The sequence below is a fragment of the Ixodes scapularis genome, unplaced genomic scaffold, assembly GCF_016920785.2.
Source record: "Ixodes scapularis isolate PalLabHiFi unplaced genomic scaffold, ASM1692078v2 ptg001158l_1___fragment_5__unscaffolded, whole genome shotgun sequence".
NCBI lineage: Eukaryota > Metazoa > Arthropoda > Arachnida > Ixodida > Ixodidae > Ixodes > Ixodes scapularis.
Window position 1 is genome coordinate 984,341 of NW_024610110.1, and position 14,036 is coordinate 998,376.

The 14,036-nt window shown below is 46.3% G+C and overlaps 1 long non-coding RNA gene across 1 annotated transcript; it reads right to left on the reverse strand.

Annotated features, from left to right (window-relative positions):
• Nucleotides 1-706: 706 nt before the first annotated feature.
• LOC121834455 lies at nucleotides 707-9,336 on the reverse strand. Its single transcript, XR_006077227.1, has 4 exons — nucleotides 9,291-9,336; nucleotides 4,964-5,107; nucleotides 1,988-2,207; nucleotides 707-732 (listed from the first exon to the last, which is right to left on the reverse strand). It is a non-coding gene; the product is annotated as an uncharacterized LOC121834455 (long non-coding RNA).
• Between the last annotated feature and the right edge of the window lie 4,700 nt (nucleotides 9,337-14,036).

Consider the following 14,036-nt stretch of genomic DNA (forward strand, 5'->3'; position numbering starts at 1 on the left):
CTTACGCAGATCTCGAGATGTAAGCCGATCCGGGCCCGGTGTCGAGCCATGCGGGGGGAATGACTGCTTGATATCCTGCGCACTGGTTAGGAAATACGGCTCCACCGTAGCCCCAGTGGTGGTCACCTGGTCCGGAATGGGTGGCGGGACTGGTCCCGCCATGATGGTCTCCCACTCCTTAATAAACGCCTTGGCGTCCTTGACCCCGGACTCTGTTTTACCATACAGCCCCGCTCCAAAAACCCGCAGACCTGTAGGATTATGAAACCTGTGGGTCCCACAAAAATTGTGTGGGTGTATAGGTCCCCGCATAGTGCCTGCAGGTCTGTGGGTCCCTATGGGTCCCCACATAGTTTATGTGGGTGTGGGTTCCTATGGGTCCCCACATGGTTTGTGTGGGTCCCTACAGGTCTCCGCATAGCCTGTGGGGCCCTCAGACCCACAGGACTGTGGAGACCATGTAGGTGACCCACACGGTTTCATAATCCTACGCTCTGTGGGCGATCTGTGTGGGGCCTGCGGGAAATGGATGCTTGACTGCCATATTTGATTGAGCCATTGCCACGAACCGGCTGGTCCTGTTTTTTATTCAGTCCTTTGGCAAACGCCTGTCCCGGCGTCTCAGATCGTTGATCTTTTCGCCCAGTACCCTGTTCACCCTGGTGGTGGTGGCCTGGGCTGCTACCACCTCTGGGTGGACCGCTTGTCCGTAAAGGTTTTTGATGAGGCACTCTGAAAAACATGTAATGGCAAGATATTCAAAGGAACAGAAAGGCTTAAACATTCAATGTCCAACTCGTTTAAGCCTGATCTCAACCCGAAAACCCGCTTGGTCACGCAGGCCAAACTACCAAGAGGTCGTTTGAGCTGCTATAAAGTATGCAAATTAGGAGCAATTCTGAATCCGTTGCTGTTTATAAGCTTTTGTAATTAGCTAAAAACACAAATATGGAAATTAGCATTAAAAACCAGGCGAGCTGGTGGGTGATCATGGTTAAAGTTACCCCGAGACAAGGGGAAACAAAAAGGGGCAAACACAACGAAGTCTCAAAACAGCTACAGCTGTGTTTTGCGATCGGTGGCCAAGTGGGCTAGTGCACACCAGCTCAGAGAACGTGAAGCGAAAGCTAGAGCTGCAGAACCCACAGATCCTGGGTTCAATCCCTATCCCTACCCGTTTCGATCTCGATGAGCATCGTACCAGCATGCGGACGTGCATCGCTACCGCATGGTGCACGTTAAAGGCCCAGGCTAGCGGTTGTACTGCACTGGCCAAATTTCTCATCTACAGCTGGGAGACAAGCCGCCTGCTGAGGCAAACTAAGTTCTAGGCTGTATAAACATACACAACCCTTTTTCTTTTTTTCCCCCCCTTGTGTTGAAGGTAATTTAACCATTAGTATTGACCTGATCGTGGCATTGCATTTGCACTGATCTGCTGTTCCCAAGTGGCCGAAATGCATGGGAAGACGCTGGACTTTTTTCATCTAGATTATTTTATGATCTTTATTCCAGAGCAAGCCATAAAACAAAAAAGTCAATGCTGATGCTGAGCTCAGCAAAGAGAAACTCAGACTCATTAACAAGGTTAAAAATTAAGTGCCGTTCACACTCTTGCGACCGAGTAAGACCGAGAGAGATCAGACCGGTTTTTAAGCTTTTTGCAACTTCTTAGGACCGGATGCACTGCAGCGCGGAGCATGGTCGTAAGGGATCGCAAGAGGTTTAAAAAGCGGTCTGGTCTCTCTCGGTCGCAAAAGTGTGAATGGGCCTTTATACGAGTCACTGGCACAAAATGGCACGTACACATTAAGCTATGGCACTGGACTATTCGCCACTTTGACATGCAGGAAAGAGTTACTGCCACTTCTACAAATCAATCACGTCACTACAATACAATACAAATACTCAGACGAGGCATTAATTAGGAAAAAAAATTACAGGATTACTGTTTAGATTAAAATTGTGTCAGGTGATTTGCCCTCACCTCTTAAGAATGCCACCTTCTGGGGTGTCAAAGGTGGCCTGGATTCTTTGGCCTTATTGGCATTCGACAGAACTCCCGTCACGGTCCTCGTGAGGAGCACGTTCGAGCCCCACAAGGACGTGGCCAGGTTCTTAATGGCCACACTTGCCCCAATCTTCGGATCCATGGCGTTGTTCCATGCTTTCTTTTGCAGTTGAACTCCTACATCGGTGAAGTTCATCTGTAAAACATTAAAAGAGGTGGCAAATCAAAGGTGCCTGGTGAGAACCAGAAAGAGCTGCTCTCCGTGCAATGCTGATTTATGCGAAGTGATTACTGTATTTATGATACCCTAGTGCAGTGGTTTCGCAACCATCTATGTTTCGCGGAACCCATGTGGGCCGGCGGATATGATGGAGGACCCCGTTTGTGGTGAGGGGAGGGGAAAGGTGCAGGTTAGATATAATAATGATTTAATAAATGGATATAACTAAGGGCTATTGTAAAGTTGACCTCTCTTATTCACACACACACGAGAAAACTCGCCCGAAAACAGAAACATTTCCTCTCGACCTGAAGAAACACAACTTTTATTGCCGGGCTTGACCGATAAGGCAGGGCTTCGCGGTCAGAAAACGGTCTGACCTGACTGGTCAGAAAACGGTTTAGTGTGCTAAAAGAAATGTAAAAATATTTTTAGAAAGTGGTTCTGCAAACATACTTATTTTGTTTTTTGGCATTAGAGGACAACATACCATATTTCCTTGCCCTATTAACACCCTAATTTTCCGGAAAATTGGGTCAATTTTTGAAGCGGTGTGAGAAATATGGGGAGGGGGGACTTTCTCAAATAAAAGCAGAAATGATGGTTTGTGAAACCACTGCATTGGAAATGTGACCAAGCTTTTAGATTTCAAGCGCGGCAGAGGATTTCCTGAGAACTGCTGCGACCACGGGCGCGTTAAGAGGTCGTGTTTTATCGTTTCAGATGGTGTCGATGGTGCAAACGACGCCATCTGAGCGCTACCGAAAAGCACACAGAACGTAAAAGTCCAGAGCATGCTGCAGTCACACTCGTCGGCTCCCCCAAACATGCGATCCAAGCATGCGGCCTTTCTCCATTTGTTTTGGAAGCGAGTGAGCCAATGAAGCCTGCAGGCTTGGCGACCAGTGAGCTTCCACGCATGCTTTCAAGCTCACATAAGCTGCCTTCACCTGGCGGGCTCACGCACCCCTCGGCATGTCGCGTGTACTGTTCTTGGCTATTTCGCCATCGCTTACTCGTGCTTTTTGTGATGCTTTTCAGTTATTTTAGTTATTTTAGAGTTAAATGATGGTCACATATTGCCCATGGTTTCATACCCTATTTCCTGTTGTAGGAAGGTTGCCAAACTGAGAATTTGTCGCTGCCTATTTAAACTAAATGCAATCAGAACTGCACCGAGGGAACACCATGTGACCCTCGCCACCAGAGCATGAAATGCTGGACGGTGGCACGCTCATTCCTAGGTAGCACAAGTTGCCCCCTAGTACTGAAGCACTGGATATTCATAGAATTCCTCTAGTGCTTTGCATCATACTGCCTCTGGGCAAAAAGGCAAAAAATAACAAGTACATTTATGGCCCCAACATCAATGATACAAATACGGGAGGCCATTGTTGATGCCGCCACCGATGTGCATCATTTCGCGCGCATTGCTTGCACTGTGTCCCTGCACAACAGCTACCAACAGACACTGGATCCATTTCACTTGGTTGTTGATTTCCTTAACTAATCTCCTTTCCTAATCTGGACATGAGGACACCGGATATAGTGTGGTTGCCTGCTGGCCAGGTTGTTTGGAGCTTGGGCAGAAAAAGTATGAGAAAGATGCCTGTGCTTGCCCAAAAACCGCTACCCAACCGCATTGCACCCGCCGTATCGTGACCACACCAATGCTGTTGCTGGGTGTTTGGCAAAAAAGGTTGCTGAACACTGACCACATGAATTTGCCTTAAGTAACAAAGCAACAGAGGGCAGACTAAGAAACAAAAAGGAGGCTCCCTTGATACTCAAAAGACGCACAAGTTTCGCTTGCACGCGCCTAACGAATGTAGAAAGAATTGCAGAAGTCAAATAGTATCATTACTGAAGAATGTGGGCTTAAAGGGATACTGAACCGAAATTTGGATATTGAAAAATTAGGTTGCAGAAGCGTTGAACGGGACACTACGAACTCCAGAATATAACTCATACATCGATACCTCAAACAGATGGCCCTACTTTTGCAAAAGAAGGGTGCGATCAAGTGCGGTCTTTGACGTAATTGTCCTCCGTGAGAATATGAGAATGAGGGGAAGCGGCTTGGCTTCTCTTCTCCTCGTTTCGGTTCACCAGCTTGACGGAACAGCGAGAAGGAGAAGGAATGAGAATCGTGACGTGCCTTGTCTCGTCAGGCTCGTCGGCCGTGTTCAATCGTGCACGTCTTTCCCAAAAATATGGCGATCCGTTGGAGATATCGCTATATGAATGATGTTTTCAGGTTTTGCAGCGTCCCGCCTATCTGTCCAGCATTGTTTTGTGAGCTCGAAATTTCGGTTCAGTATCCCTTTAAACCATTTACCCTTTAATGTCCGATGAATTCGCACAGAAGTCTATGGGAACAGGTCTAGATTACCTACAAAGTCTAATTCGCTTCTGAATGTTTTCTACGACATTATGACTTTCATGCACTGGGTTGTGCCACTGCTGGTGTCTTGCTGCAACACCAAGGAACAATAATTTGTCATGATGGTGCCTAAATATATTCCTCACGTGAAAATTTCAGCACTTTCTACATGGTCAGTGACAAATGGTCAGTGCCGTTTAATAGGCCCAGACTTCCAATAATGACAACTTCCTTCTAACATAAAAGTGCCTCCCATCCACAAATATCTTATGAAACTAACAATTACTGAATCAACTTGCCATATCACCCTCTTCAGTGTATGCAAGCAGCTCATACATAGGCTCATTACCAAGGGAGCCTGCTGCAGCGGGTGCTTCAGCAGCCGCAGGAGCTGCCGCTGGGCCAAAGGCTGCAGCTGCCTGTGCGGCCCTTTCCACCACAGGAGGTGGTACAGGAGGTGGTAGAGCAACTGGTGCTACTGCCCTGACTTGTTCTGTCAAAAATGTATAACATTAATCACCACAGGGCATAGCAGTGTCACAGATTGTGTGTTGGTGCACACCTGCCTCCAGGTGCACAGGGAAAGCAGCACACCTGGCACGAGGCCGGCAGCTGATTGGTTCAGCCAAAAACCACTAAATGTTTGCAGACTATCGCATTCCATAGAACCTGCTTACTGCAAGCACACCGAGCTTTCTGATTGACAGTTGTTGCCCGGGGCAGAAGTTGTGCATCATTACGCTAGCAGGAAGCACAGTCCAACAAATGTACAGTGTGTCACAAAAAAAAAAAATTACAGTTTTTTTTTTACTGCAAATATAAACTAGGCATCGCCGAACACTCATTCTCTGCCCAAAGGTAGCGCTAGAGGTCACAACCAGGTGCCAAAGCTTCAGCCCGATCCGATACCTTATTCAAAAGTTATAAGTGATTTCTTGAAAATTTCAATGGGAAAATGGAGCCCATTTTTGCCCATTTTCGGTTTTGAGTGCCTTAGAGCCCCATGTATTCGAAAACTCCGTCAGCGGCCATTTTCCCATTGCACTTTTCAGAAAAGCACTAATAACTTTTGAATAAGGTATCGGATTGCGCTGAAACTTTGCATTGCTTGTGACCTCTAGCGCTACCTTTGGGCGAAGAATGAGCGTTCGGCGATGCCTAGTTTATATTTGCAATAAAAACCTGTAAATTTTTTTTCCGACACCCTGTATATAAAACAAAAAACCGCAGCAGGAAGCTCTCGGAATCAGTGAGGAAGGAACAGATGAGGGCTGTGTTGATTTTGTCTCATGAGTTTCCTTCTGAATCTATTTCACCAGATTGCCAGCTTGTTTGCCTGCTCTAGTTGTGCTGCTGCCGCATTTCAGACGCTAGTCCTAAAACGCTCAGCCACTGCCTCACCTTGAATGAATCTCAAAGCGAGACGCTAGTCACGCAAACGTTTAGAACGAAGGGAAGAAGTTTAATTAAAACTAGCTAGTGCCAGCATCACGACAGCATTGAGTTGCTATTGGTGAGCTTTTGCCAACAGCTTCACGGTCAGCAAAGGCGGTTCTGAAAAATCGGTACTGGAGCAATTCTGAAAACGTGCTCCAACCGTTTTTGCAGCTGTAAACCTGTGGATCCCTTCACGTTTTTTGGGTCCACTTCCAGTGTGAATAAGACATTAGGGTAACCACCCAGTGAAATCATTGAGTGACCCATGTAGAAATGTCACACTTTAGAGCGATGACAACTCGTAGATTCCGGGGACGCATTTGTCCCTGAACAGCACTGGCGGTTAACATTGCTTGTTGTAAGGGAGAAAGGATGTTGGGAGAAAGGATGTTACAACCACACAATGATTTCTGCGTATGGCCCCATTCGTTATCATTATCTACACTTTAGCTTTTCCTGTCTTTCGTGGTACTATCACGATCAATATGAGTGTGAACACCGCTCCGCGTGGCCCGCGGTACTATCAGTGCCCCCGGACGATTTCTCTTCGAAGTATACGCGCACCTTGCGGTCGAGACATATCGTCTCTAGCGATTGCCGCACCACTCTGCACTTTTGGGTCGTCTGCTAGTGAAAAACGGTCGCCCGGCGAAACCGCGAAACTGTTCACCAGTGATGAAGCGCATTTTTCGCTAGCAATGTGTGCCAGCAGAAATAACTTGTGTAAATATTTTTAAGGAAGTTTTAGTAGATGATTTCTATGACTCTGATAAAAATAACCGATACTTCGCCGGCGCCTTGTAGCATGCATTATATTGCTATCGGAGGTATCAAAAGAATCAACTAAGACTGCTTTATATTTCCTTCGAGTGAGTTTTGCGAGAGCATAGGATCACCAATAAGCAGAGGCAAGAAGTTAGTGCGGTGCAGGGTTGGGCAGAAATACTTTAAAATGTATTTGGAAATACAAATACTGGGATGCATTAAAATAGTAGCTGAAATACTGATAGTGAAATATATCTGTAAAAGTGTATCGCGATACGTATCGGATATACATTTTAAATAGAGACAAAAAGTATTTAGTAATACAAATACGGGAATACATTTTAGGGAGGGCAGAAATACTAATACAGAAATACTGATACAGCAATACAATTTTTTAAAATTTGTTTGAGACGCCAAACGAGATGAAGCATTGAACTTGGAAGTGGAAGTTTTTGATCCCGAAATTACTTTCCCGTAGGCTTGGCACTTTGCCTTGAAGGTAGTGACTTCGGACGACAAGGTGTTTTCAATGGGCTCAAAAAAACATTCCATCAAGGATTGACCGCGGTCCCTTCCCAGACATTTTGTCTGTCTGACAAGGAATGCGAAAAGACTTCGACCTCTAAATAAATTCTGTGTAATCCTAAATCCCATCAAAGCGTCACCACGCCCCTGTCAACATTTATCACATGACGTCACGGTGGAATGAACTGGGTGTGGCCTTGAACATGAAACTTTACCACGCTGCAGTATGAAAGGACAATACGTATGTACTTTCGTTGTAGGTTACCTCGTTGAAGATCGTGCAGGCAGTGTCATTTGGAATTTTCGAGAATAGCAAACCACTTGAAGCATCCTGGAACACATGTCTTATCTTCTGTTACGGATGAAAAAACAATACGGTGGCATCCTTGTTGTGAATGTCCTTCCTGCCGACCTTCCGCCACCGACGCATGGATTGCAGTCTTTAAGTTTCGTCTTGCATACTCCAAATAAAGACCTCGTGGATTGCGACCTGATATTGCCGGCACAGGTGCGAGCTCTCCGAGAAACAGCGTGCTCGAGACGAGTCGCAGGTGTACGAAGTTTGGGACGGCACATGGCCTCCTTCCTGGGTTTCGGATCACCAGAACAGCGGGTCACTTTCATGTCGGCTGATGACGTATCCTTGAGCCGTGCGATATTACAGGCGCAGCCGCAAACGCATTCCAATGTGTTGAACTTCACAGACCTATTACTTCAAGTCAACCACCGCCAGGCATGTGCTGCAGCGGACTGTGACTCAGCTTTGCCGGCTGGGTGTACTGTGTACGCTAAGGCAAGAGAGACGGTTAGCAGCGGGCTTTGGATGCCAGCAAACAATGACTCAAGAAACCCCTGCCTAAGGACCTGCGGCGGAAGATGCTCTGACTCCACTCCTGGCACACCGCCTGGTTCGAGTCCCCGACTACGGAACACTTCTCAGAAGATTGAAGAGCACGCATAGAAAAAGAGTTTGGAGAATCGGAAGGAACCTTGGTCAGTATGGTAACAATGCTCCAGCATCTCCTTGACCCTGGTGCCCTCAGAAAAAAAAAATATGTTTGGATTTGTATTTTTTTTTTTTGGGGGGGGGGGGGGGTGAGTATTTCTCAAGAAATGTAACGAAATACATTTCACCCTGATTGTATCGCGATACAAAGGAACATTCATAATGTATTTCGATACAGCAATACGGATACTGGTGAAAAAAAATGTATCGCGATACAGAAATACAGATACGATATATGTTTCTGAAATACTTTCGCCATAGATTTGTATCGCAATACTGCCCAACCCTGGTGCGGTGCGAGCTTGGGTTATACGTTTCATCATGAAAAACAGCGCGAAATAAACGACGATGACGTAGAAGAGACGCACAAAATGTCCTCGTCGTACTTTTTTTTTTTTGCCCCGTTTTTTTATGGTGAAGCATATCACCCACGCTCGCACCGCACAAACTTCATGCCTGTGCGCATTGGTGGTTCTTTGCTCTCGCAAAACTCACAGAGAGGAAATAATAAGCAGTCTTAATTGATTGTTTTGATATCTTCGATAGCAATATGATGCATGCTTTAAGGCGTCGGCGAAGTATCGGTTGTCGTTATTGGAGTAATGGGAATAATCTACCGAAATTCTTAATCAAAAGGATGACCTTAAAACAGTTTCACGGTTTCGCTGACCGTTTTTCGCTAGCAGACGACCAGAAGTGCAGTGTGGCACGGCGATCGCTGGGGACGACATGTTTCGACTGCAATGTGCACTTCTACTTCAAAGAGCAATCGCCAGGGCGCACTGATAGTACCGTGGACCGCGCAAAGCGGTGTTCGCACTTATATTGATCGTGATAGTACAGGCACCCCCTCATACAATCATACAATTAATAAGAGTATTTCAGTGAGTTAGCAGCCGTGCTTGGGGAAACACTTTGGACATGCAATTACTGCATTTCTTACCTCATCATCAGAGGCCCCAGCGGCACAGGTAGGTCTCCATCCGCAAAAGCTGGATTTTTTCGTACCTCCTTGTTGTGGGCTTTCAGGATCTCGTCCCAGTTTGTCACCTGGCCAACAGCTGCATTGGCCTTTTGAGTCTGGAATAAGAGAAAGGACAGATGCCATATTAATTTTTCAGATGAGCACACTGATAAAAACGAATGTATGTGCTATTCTTTACGAAACTTAATACTGTAAACGACTTAATTTTTGCGTAGACCTAATTTTTGTGAATTTCGCGAATCACCTACAATTCGCGAAGAATAGGACCCGCGAACAATTTTGGTAAAATGTAAACACATTGGAATCTATACTGAGATCCCACCTCGTCGCGAAAATTAGAGCTCGCGAATTATTCCAAAAATTCAGCTTTGACCTCAATCGCGAAATATTGAGCCCGCGAATGTTAAGCTGCTTTGACCACACCAATCAATTTGCTGTCAAGAAGTATAGAAACAAGCATAGGCATCACATGTTTTTTGTCAGTATTATATGGTGAAAATGTCAGAATGAGACTGTCTAACAAACACAAACTCATACTGATGGACTATATATGAAAGATCTCGGCATTAAAAAGTGCATTCGCTCTTTAGGATGGTGGCATGAATCTTACGCTTCATCATGGCAAGAGTATTCGCCCAGGATGGTTAGTGATAGCCAGCAATTGCCAGCATCAGTAGGGCACGCATGCAAATCTGTGCGTGATATACTCAATGTTCCTTCCAAGACAAACAAAAATATTAAAACAAGGGAACTGGCGTTAGGGCACTTTCAATAATGCCTTCAGCTTGCCCAAACTAGTGGCCACTAGGAAAAGGCTGCTTGTGCAATTAGGTACCTAATTAACAAGGATATCTTTGGTAACTTCAATTAGTAAAAACATACGTGTACCGGTTTTCCGGGTCATGAAAATGCGCCACGCCCGCAAAGATTTTGTTTCTTATCCGCTTTTTCGCTCCACCAACCCTGTGCCTGCATCCAACATGGCGACCTTATGCTACACTAAGCTTCATGCACAATCCCAATCTTATTAAAACTGACTAATCGAGTGGTTTTTAATTATGCCCAGCAACTTTATAACTGGAACTTTGTGCTTATGACTAATAATTAAGATAATCATGCAAAACAATTAAACGAATTAATTACCATAAATGCTTTGTGCCCCACTAGGTCCCTAGAGTGTGGCTAATATCGTGCCAACCCTATCTGTATACAATTCATAGTTTTTACATTCAGCAACTGTTACTCTTATGTGAGACAGGGTGTTTAAGTACAGTTGACTGCAAAATTTGGCAGGACATGGAAGCGACAGCCGAAACGCATCGCTGCGCCACCTCGTGGCCCGGTGCCTGGTATCAAGACCTGCACATTGCGCATGCGTGGCCCTTCGTACTAGCAGGCATGTCCTCTTCCAGGGTGTCTAGCAAATTAATATATTGAAATTCCCTGACCTTTCCAGGTTTTCCCTGACATTTTCAGGTGAAATTCCCTGACCAATGTAGAGGCGGTTAAATATATAAAACCATTGCAACACAAGACATTGAGCATAGAGCACAGTGGGGATCATTTTGCACGGGCTTAATCCAACCTGCATATTCCAAAATATTCGGGTTCGTCCTGTCCAGATTAAACAAGCACTTTCTTGCCGACATCGTCAGTGAAGAGGCCACTTTCGGAAACACAATGAAAAGACGATGCTCAGCCACACACGTCAATAACCGAATGGCAGCATAGCTCTGAAGGTTTCCAGCTGAACGTACAAGTAAAACCAAGGAGTGGAGAAAAAGAGACACACTGCTGGTGTTCACCGCTCCTTGGTTTTACTTCTACGTTCAGCTGAAAACCTTCAGAATCATGTCATACCAACCGGCTCAGCTCCAGGCAGGCAGCATGGCCGCCAGATGAACACTTTCAGATACTTTCGGCTTAAGAATTGGATTGGATTGGGGTCTGCGGCTTTCCCATTTGTTGCTAAATCTAGTAGCTCTAACTGGATTTAGCTTAGTGTCGCGCCCTCAATCTCATGCAATCCAAGGCTTGGACTGGATTTGTCGGCTGTTCCTTTTGCTTCGGGTAGCATACTCTACATCGGGTGAGCAGAGTCTGCGCTCCGCTCTAAGCAGAATTTGTTGCCTATTTGTCTGCCCCCAAGTCCTCAAGTCTTTGGTCAAGGCACTCAATGGCGTTTCCGGCTCATTTTCCATGACTGGGCTTGCTTTTTGACAATATCCCTGACAATTTCCTCATTTTTCACGGTAACTAAAATTTCCCTGACATTTCTCGGTTTCCCAGTCGCTAGACCCCTGGGTTCCGTCCGACATTGTCCGACGAGGGAAGAGGACATGCCTGCTAGTATGAAGGGCAGCACATGTGCAATGTGCAGGTCTTGATACCATGCAGCGGTCAACGAGGCGACGCAGCGATGCGTTTCGGCTGGCACTCTCATGTCCCGAAAAATTTTGCAGCGAACTGTTCATATACACCCTGTCTCACACACAAGCAACAGTTGCTTAAAGGGGCACTGCAATTATATTTAGCGTCTACCTTTTTTGCGGTTTCCACATCTCTTGGGGCTCGGGCAAGCCAGCGGGCACGAAGAGAGTAACTAAATATCAGCGCACAATATTTTAACCGGATGACGCGGAAACCTCCTCCACCTACGGGGGTGACCCGCGGTGCCTAAAGCAAGCGATGTGTCTAGTCTTTGGTCCCGGGCTTACTACTAATCAGAGCTGCTAAAAGCTTCTTTTTAGTCGAAATACAAAATATAAGTGGCGCAAACCGCTTCAATTATGTATAAAAATGGTTTTTGTTCAGTATTTTAGATCAGAAAAGAAACAAATGCAGTTTATAAAGTACGGAAACAAGAAATGACCCGTCGACATACCCGCCACCAAGTGGTGGAAAAGGCGGCACATACTAGAAAGGGGTAGTGGGATGAGGCACCGACGAGTGGCGAGCAAAGAAAGGTCCCCGATGTTTGCGGTGGCGCTGCGGTCGTATACGGGCTGGAGGATCCGACTGGTTCCGAGCGTTCCACAGGCTGTCAGCGAGCAGGTTTGGCTTGCGGTTTGGCCGTATGACAGCGCGAAGTGTCTTCACGTCTGAACTGATCTTTACCCCGTGTTTGCTGTCGTTTGTGGCCAATGAAGTGTCATGCCGAATTAGTCTTTAATCGCGCAACAAATGCAATGCGGTGCGCATTGCATTTGTTGCGCCCACTTTATACAGCCTATCCAACACATGCTTTAGTGGCACCCTCTCGAGCTGTCGACACGCAGTGCGGCAGCCGTGAGCGCTCGATGAGCTTACTTCTAGTTTACGGCCACTCAAGCAACCAGGAATGCCACGAAGGAGGTTATTTTTGCTTGTTTTCGTAATTTTAATTTGCCTATAACTTCTAAAATAAAGCGAAATTCGTGAAAAGAAAACTTTCATCAAGTTACTACGTTCAGTGTGCTCAGGTTCGGTACAAACCAAAAACCAGTAAAAAAGTATTTGCAGGGCCCCTTAAATGTCAAAACTATGACTCATATACAAATAGGGTTGGCACCATATTAGCCACACTCTAGGGACCTACATAACGGGGCACCAGAAAATAATAAAAAACATGAGATGACCGGGCATGTTTTCTACCATATCTTGGTTCTGCCATGCGAGGTTTCGCTCCATGTGCTCCGAGCTGGTGTGCGCTAAAGGCTTATTCAAACGATGCATCTTTTCAACGCGCCACAGTTTAGCATAACCAAGATATCGCGAAATCGGCCTGTTCACACTTGGAGTTTCACGCGCGAAACCTGCGACGTATTGACTCACGAGAATTTCGCCAAACCTTGTCATCTGCACTGGGAATACCAAGCGTTTCGCATCAAAATGGTATGAAGTACCCACAGTGTGAAGAGACAGTGTTTGATTAATACCACTCAATAAACTTCGTCAGATTCGGCTCACTGGGTTTACCAGTCCTGCCAAACTTGGGAAAAACCGCAAACGTCAAAGAACAGGCAGAAGATCTCCAAACATTTGTGACATTTTTGCACCGCTAATAAAGAATGTTATCCCCAGTCATCATGCTTATATGCGGTGCTTCCACTCGTCGCGACTGTTGATGAATCTGCACCGTGCCACCAACCCGTACTGTAGGCGCCGTTCACACACCTGCAACCGAGTAAGACCAAGACTCGTCGCCCGAACGCACCGCTTCTCCGCTTGTCGCTCGCCATGTTTGTTTGTTTTCTTTCGGCTTCGGCTCTGACATGGAATCGGCAAAAAATCAAACTCCTCCAAAAGCTCGCTCCTCCTCGAAGGTCGCGAAGTCGACTTCAAGGACTCCGACTTCGAGCGGCAATGGCCACTCCACTTCGCGGAGGACTCCGCAAAGTCGAGCGGCCATTGGCAGCGTCCACGTTCCTCTTTCGGGTGATTGACAGGCGTCGGTGAGGTTTCAGCGAAAAATTGCTCTAGAAGCGAGGAACACGCGCCACTATTTTCGGAGGCGCGCCACTTTTTCGGTTGCGTTCAGACGGAGAATTTGTTTCCCGAAACCTAGTTTCGCGACACGAAATTCGCCAACAATATGCATCGTGTGAATAGACGTTGACACACTCGGTAACCGATCTTTCCAACAGACTTGTCCTTTTCTCAGAGCAACATGGAATTTATAAAAGCCGCGCAGCTTCCCCGCCAGCCACTGTCTCGGCCACGCAA